Source organism: Molothrus aeneus, chromosome 6 (assembly GCF_037042795.1).
Source record: "Molothrus aeneus isolate 106 chromosome 6, BPBGC_Maene_1.0, whole genome shotgun sequence".
In the NCBI taxonomy this organism is placed as follows: Eukaryota; Metazoa; Chordata; class Aves; order Passeriformes; family Icteridae; genus Molothrus; species Molothrus aeneus.
Genome location: NC_089651.1, coordinates 12,069,701 through 12,077,200, shown reverse-complemented (window position 1 = coordinate 12,077,200; position 7,500 = coordinate 12,069,701). Strand labels below are relative to the sequence as shown.

At 41.6% G+C, this 7,500-nt stretch overlaps 1 protein-coding gene and 1 long non-coding RNA gene across 3 annotated transcripts in view; one reads left to right on the top strand and one right to left on the bottom strand.

Annotated features, from left to right (window-relative positions):
* Positions 1-1,724, top strand: part of LOC136557496 (uncharacterized) — a 4,677-nt gene extending 2,953 nt beyond the window's left edge. Inside the window, exon 2 of the long non-coding RNA XR_010783775.1 lies at positions 1,151-1,724. This is a non-coding gene — a long non-coding RNA (uncharacterized lncRNA). The remainder of the gene's footprint in view (positions 1-1,150) is intronic.
* LMO1 (LIM domain only 1) overlaps positions 1-7,500 on the bottom strand; it is a 73,513-nt gene that overhangs the window by 62,476 nt on the left and 3,537 nt on the right. For both annotated transcript variants that reach the window (XM_066551394.1, XM_066551395.1), the window contains exons 4-5: positions 4,244-4,333; positions 1,167-1,225 (exon numbers count right to left, since the gene is read on the bottom strand). The gene's annotated coding sequence lies outside the window, so the exon portion shown is untranslated. The remainder of the gene's footprint in view (positions 1-1,166; positions 1,226-4,243; positions 4,334-7,500) is intronic.

Genomic DNA, 7,500 nt, shown 5'->3' with positions numbered 1-7,500 from the left:
TCAGTAATTTTTGAGCCTCCTTCACCCAGTACATTAAAAGTCTCATACAAAGAATTTCACCACACTTATTTTTTTTAATACTTTGACACTAGAGAAGAGCAGCTAGATTACCCCTTTAAAAAGCACTTGTGTCTGCAACTGGCCCCATAATGAGTTACTGGGAAAACTTGACACAGATCAGTGTCTGGGAAAAAGCCTCAGCTCCCCAGCCCTCCATTCTGTGGAACAAAGCACTAAAACAGCTCGCTGCTGGAGGAGGACCAGACAACACCATTGCTGAGGTGCCAGTTCACCACTGATGTGCACTGGTTTTCATTCAGTTATGGTGCCTCGCACGCTCCCTGGCCTGGCAGTTCTTAGAAGCCATCATGCTCAATACTGCAGAAACTACAGAGAAAAGGGAGCAGTTGTTCTCTGCCTAGGAAAGTTTCTGGTCTCATACTAACTCCTGCTATTCCTAGTGCATGAGGGAAGAGGCACACAGGAATAAGCACACCTTTGTGCAGCCAGAGCTTGGACTCAGACCTCTGGGTCTAACTTGAGGCTCCTGCTCACCAGCTGCTCGTACTTTTTTCCTTTTTGCTTGAGCACAAGCAAGAGAAAATGAGGTTTCTTAAGAACAACGCCCCATTCTTATTAAATCACTAAGTCCACAGTATACTTAAGTCAAGCCTTTAGCAGACCCGTGAGGTTTCATATTATCCTATGCTTGAATGAGGCAGATGACTGGAGCAAAAACCAGCTGATGACATAAAAGCATTCTTCTACTTTCAGTCTCCCTTAATTAAGGACTTGGTTAATGTTTCAGTGTTGGGAATTATAAAGTTTCATCAGGGAGGTTAATATGTTTTTTTTATTTTATCTTTCAGCTGACAGGATTAAAAAAAATCAAAATAAAAAAGGAAGGTGATTAAGTCACGTGTGCCAGTAAGAATCCCACAGTGAAGCAGCACCAGGCCATACCAAAGACTACTCTGCACATGGAGAATTTAGCAGCTGTTTTCAAAGTCAGATTTCTCAGCAGATGAGACTTTTATCTGCCAGTTTGACACATGGGTTTTATTTGTTGAATTCACACAAATAACTGAGACAATTTGCACAGGTCTGTATTAAATTAGCTACAAAACATCTCTATTTTTACCCATTTCAGAATCACTTGCACCTACCTTGCTGGTGTCAGAAGAGTGTGACCACGGGCCTGACCTCATACTACAATTCAGCAGCCCTGTAAAGGAGGAAAATCACAAGTGCTCTGAAAAGTTATGTTCACACAGAACATGGGTGGCAGTTCAAAAGACCACTTAAATACATACCTGAGATCTACAGACCTCAATTATTTCTAAACTCTGGCTTGCTCTACTTCTCTGCCTATGCATTGTGAAAATAAATCACTCAATTCTGTTACTATGTTTTACGTGAAATGAATGTTAAATATTTTCATAAATATAGGCTCTCCCTTAATAAAGAAAACTGTGTATTAAAAATACAGAATTTCCTTTGATAGAAGAAAATGGGAAAGCTTCAAAAATAAAACCTCCAGAGAATAAGTTCTTTGCCACTATGGTATAAGGCTGCAACTTTAAGCCATTAGGCTTTACAATCTGTAATGACCTTTTAGAGAAATTTACAGTGGATAAATTAGTTATTCAGAAGTTGTGCTGCTGCTCTCCATAGCAAAAAGTTAAAAGGAATTTTTTTTTTAAATAAAAGTAGCAAGATGTGAATTTTTGGACTGTTTCTTGTTTCATAAGAAGTTTAATGGGCAGATTCTGCACCTCTCGTGCCCAGAACAGCTCAGCTGCAATGGGATCCATGAAGTTCCTTTCTACATGAGAAACTGGCATCAGGAAGGTTTTGTGAGTGGGTACAAGCTGCTGGGGGGTGAGGTTGGGTGTGACACACTGCAGATCTCCCCAGCACCAACACAGGCAGGGAGAGGTCTAAGGACCCAAGTGAAAGGCCCTAGAGGAGGCCCAGACATGGAGCTGGGACAGGCTGGATTTCCCTGGGAAAAGCATAAATAGAGGAGATGCTTTCCCGATAGAAGCCTTCTTTCTCCTTCCACCTCTCAAAACTCTGCCAGGCTCAAGTGAGATGTGTTCTTCCACTTGTATGGTCCATCAGGTCTCAACAGTGATGTAAGATTTCAATCTGTATCAAACTGAAGTTCAGCAAAAGTTCAGGGATGCACCTTTAGCCCAATCTTTCTGAGCAAACCAACACATGGACTCTGATTCTGCCACCTCTTCTTCAACAGTGCCTGTGTAGAGTTTCTTTAATCCTTAACACACATATCGCAGCAAAAAGACACCTCCAAACTTATGAATAAACTCTAGTGACAGTGTTTTCATAACGGCCCTTCCTTTCATTTGGATCAATAATTGACTTTTCTGTATATTCTTCTCTACTTCAAAGTCCATTGCTGCTGCTGCAGTATTCTGCAGATAGTCCTGCCTTTTACTCCTCACCTTGGTAGAGTAGATAGGAGTAGATAGACCTGGAAGACAAATCTGGCATCCCTGCATCTGCCTCAGTTGTTTCTGGAGGAATCCGGTGAGACAGTGTCTGGTTCTGTAGTGACACGTGGAGCTCTTGGGCTTGTTGCCACATACTCTGTTATGATCAGAGCTTATTGCTCCCAGCCTTATGTCAAGCAGAGACTAATCAAATGTGGGATGGGTGAACAGAGACAGAGCCATGCAGCTGCCTTTTCATCATCTCTTACTATCAGCTCTTCTTTAAACTGCAGCAGCACACAGGGGTCCCAGTCATGGAGCTAGACCACAGCATATTGTCCAAAAATCCCAGTGCCCTTCTTCAGTAAGATAGCTTCTTTCTTCACTGCCTTGCACTAAAGAGACCCGGCAAAATTGACGCCGAATAGTTGGAGATGGATGGATTGAAAAGACAAAATGCAACGTCAGGCTCATGTTGCTTTGTGATAACAATACCCTAAGACACTGCCAGTGTCCCGTATGTTTTGTGGCTCCCTCTGCCTCTACTTGCATGGATGACATTTGTCAGGTCTTCATAACATCATCTGAACAACGTATCATCTAAATATGTGGAGCCCATAGGAAAAGGGCTGCTGGCACAGGAGCTGTAGGTGCACACAAAGGATATGGTGTGGCAGCCAAACACACAACAGAGGAATTCCAGCTATCCCCATGTTAGGGAGGGTCTGTTGCACTGGGCTGTTTTGCACTTGAATTCATCAGCATCCAGTTCAGTCTGAATCTAATGGTGATAATCTTGATTCATTAACATGTGAGATGAGGAAACACATACACAAACCAGAGAGATGAATATTTTGGTGTCTGTTTGTTTTAAAAAAAATCCATGCTGTGAAATTACAAGATTTCTCTCCGAATCCAAAGACAGAAACAGGTTCCATGAAGATGAAAGTTAGGGAAGATGTTCTGATAAAAGCAGGCAGGTGGAGGCTCTAATGAAGGCATACACTATAGTGCACATCTTGCCAATATTTCTTAATGAATAATATGTGCACTCAGATGAGAATAGTATTGATTGAGGTCTGCAGGGAAAGTTCTCTAAGAAAAATTTTTATTCTAGGAGCAAAGTCCTTTCTGGAAGATTTTGATCTTTTCCTGCTGCAACCTTTTTCCTCCCCTCTCTTTGTGCTACCCAAAGCAACTGACAGTCAAAAAATGAAAATCCTCCCCTGCATCTAATGTATCTATCAGATCCAAGAAGAAATTTATACACCAGTACTAAGAATGGCTGCACCATTCTCCTTAGCTGGTAGAGGACACAGCAGTGTATAATTAGGACTGGATTACTTCGCTCAGAACTGGAACAGAGAGCAGATGTCTTGCATTAATATTGGCATTTGATTTCACACACTTTCTTTGCCATGTTTGCAAAACCAATTTGCCTTCCTATCTTGGATCTTGCCTTTCGTTTGCTCTCAGGCTGCTGTAATGCAAACAAAAAGCCACCAGTGGCAGTATGAAAGTACAAGTAGAAGTTCAGGCCCTTACAAAGCGGGTAGAGCTTAGGATTTAATTACTATTGTAAAATATCAACTTATTTTCTGATTATGTTGATGAGATTGGTATGGTTGGTATGTTCTGCTGATGCCAACTCAGACAAAAGAGGTCATGGTATTAGAATGCATTTGTGAACATAAGTAAAGAAAGATACACCTCTCCCCAATTAATGCCATCAGACTCTATCTGTAATACAGATGAGAGATGCATCCCCCTTCTCAAACATAGCTAACCTTTTTTTCACCTGTTTTTCCACACACGGGACTCCAAGTCTCGATTTTGCTCCAGTTCAACTTTTCATGTACAGAATCCTTCCAGAGGGCCTACAACAAAATTTCATGCTGTTAAAAATATTGGCCCCAATTCTGAACTGCAGCCAGCTTGCATTTGATAGCAGCTTTATGGCTGCAGCTGGGTTCTGGAGGTTTCTTAGGAGGCAAAGATGATCTGCCTTAATTTAGGAACATCCAGAGGCTGATCACAATGTTCCACACTACAGCAGCACGGAATAACTGTAATGTGGGCAGCATGCAAGCAGCAGGGTGATGCTGACAAACTCTGGAGTCAATACAGGGGTGCAACCCAAATTGCCTCACCACTGAACCTCTTCTGCAGTGGTAGCTTTGGTTTCAAGACACAGTTTGCTTTACTTGGTGATGGGAAATGCTCTCCAGACCTTGGCCTGTAGCACCAGAACACACCTGTACCACCTGTTTGCAGGTGGCAGCACCTGTTTGCATCATGCAGAGCTTTTTTCAGAGAGGTGCTTTGGGAAGACTGCTCAACTCTACCCAGACCTATATCCAAACCCACAGTTACTGCCTTTGTTCCCTTGTCATGCCAGGCACTTAGAGAAGGGGGTGATTTCTGAGACAGGGTCAGAGAGACCAGGAGAGTTTGTGCTTGTAGACCACCAAGTCCTTTCCCCATGAAAAGCCATCCTTTTTCTGTCTACTCTCTGTACACAATGGCAGCAACTCCCCTAGTCCTAAAGAGTGTGTTGGCTATCTGAACAAAATGACAAATTAGGAAAAGACAACTGAAATGTTGTAGGGGTAATTTCACATTATTCTGGCCCATCAGCAAATGACAGAAGTGCAAGGACTAAAACAAGAGAATAACTGGAAGAAATGGTAGTGGTTGCCATAGCTCTCTTTAAGCAAGTGAGAAACTCAGTCTGAAAGCAGTAAAGATAACTCCAGAAATGATATCATTCTCTCAGTGAGAGCTGGAAAAGCTTCTGTGCTCTCAGGGAGGTCAAGAAGTGAGTGCCCAGTGGATCATTTTGTTGCGTTTTTAATGCTTCATGGCACAGGGTCAGTCAGAAATCCCTATCCCGAGGTCATGGCTGGGGCAGCATGGAAAGCAATCTTTTCTGCTGCTGGCAAGGCCCTGCTCAGGCTCTGCTCTTTCTCTCTCTCAGATTATTACAGCCCACTCCTCCTGCTCATCATGCCATGGTTAAATTCACCCTGGGCACTGGCACTCAGCTTCTCTGGGATCACAGAAGCCCCAAGGACCTTCCCTGTGGCATTCTGTCCAGGCTGTTGCAATGTGGTGCAACAAACAGCCATCCAAAGCTAACCCTGGGCAGCATTTGGGGCAGTAAAATTCCTTACCGTGCCTGTTGATAAGCAAGGACTAATATTTATTTTTAGCTCCACATTTAAATAGCACGAGTGAGACAGAATGAGGAGCATGGATGGCAACAGACTTGTCTGATAACTAAGTAATGAGTCCTATTTTTATGGCACTAGCCCCTTGTCAATGCAGCAGTGTGGTTACACTTGACATGTGGGGAAATGGGGATAATCATCCCTTTCTGAACCTGCCTAGCAGATGCTTTGACCTAGAAGAAGTTTGACTGAGAAGAAGCTGAGCAGCACGGTTTGGAGGGCCTCCTAATGACTACATCTGTTTTAAATAGACATATTTTGACTATGGCTTCCATACCAAACAGTCACCAGAGTCAAGTGATCACTTAAAAAGGCTGAGGTACAACTCTGCAGTATTTTACAGTGGATTTAATAGCTAAGCCTTAGAGGAAAAAATACCACCCTGGAAGCACACAGCTGAAGCACGGACATTTAATGAATGCTGCTCACTGCCTAAATGTGAATTCACACTGTAACACTCTTGCAAATGATCTATAATGCCTTGCATTGCTAGTATATCAAATTTGCATAAATATACCTCAAATATTTATAAATCAATATATACAAGCACGTGTTTAAAAGTGAGTATCAAAAGTGCATACACACAGAGTTCTTACATGCTCTAATTAATCCAAATAATCACATTTTGCCTTATTAAATTAAACATTATATGGATAAAATGTAGCTTGCCATCTAAGCACTAAAATACTGTTAGAAAGAAACACTACTGCCAAAAAAGAAACAAGAGAACATGCCCATGGAAGAACACTTAACTGAAATGTAGCTGCAGGATCTAATGCCATGGAATGACTAACAATAATGTATATATTACTTTTAAACAAGCCAGCAGTTTTGGATAACTTTCCACTTCTCTCTCTGGTACTCCAGTTTCAGCCTAGTGAGCTATAACTGTTCAGGATAAGCAGAGAGCAGTAAAAGAGCCTGCTAAAGCTCTTGCCCATTTAAAAAGGTTTCCTCAGAAACAATGAGAATTCCTTATTTCCTCCAGCTGCTTATTTACTGGTGCTTCCCTGCCTTCATTTAATTAGAGCTAAAAAAACAACAGCAACAACCATCCCTGATAATTTTTAAACTCTTTCCAACTAAGAAAATCTTTACTTATCAAGAGGTACAAAGAAGCACTGAGGACAGCTGTGGAGTTTGGAACAAATTTCTTGGTGGGTCCCACTTTAAAGCTTTTATACACCTAAGAAATCTCGCCCTGGCTGAAAGGAAGTGATTAAAGTTTTTAAAGACTACAGAGTTTTACACAGAGTAGTGTGATACTCAGGACCAATTAAATGTCATCTTAAGTTCTTAACTGAAGCTTTTTTTTTTTTGGTACACTAGGAATCAGGTAAGTGGAAGGTGCCAAATTAAACTTATATTTGAATTGACTTAATTTCAAGTGATTATGCATCGTAATTTAAGAATGATTTCAGAAAGCTTTCAGTGGAGCAGTCTCTGTTAAGTTGGCTTCAAGAGCACTGTGTTAAGTCTGAAAAAAGAAAACACGCCAGGGCAATATGACATGCTCAAGAGCAAATAAGTGCAACTAACAACAACAAAAGTGTTGCAATTAAGCCCACAATAATGCAGGTGGCACCTCATGAGGAGGTCTCAGTCAAGAGAGACTCAGTCTGCACAAGGACTCTGAGTGAGTGTGCTCCATTTCAGGCAAGAGCAGTAAACCCCAGGTTTTCTTCCTCCAACATGTGACAATTTAATTTGCCACATGTAATAACATGATATAATTATTCACATGCCCTTTCTTTGATGAATGCTTTTCTCAAGAAAATATGACTTTGACACATATTAGGGACAAGGGGATATAA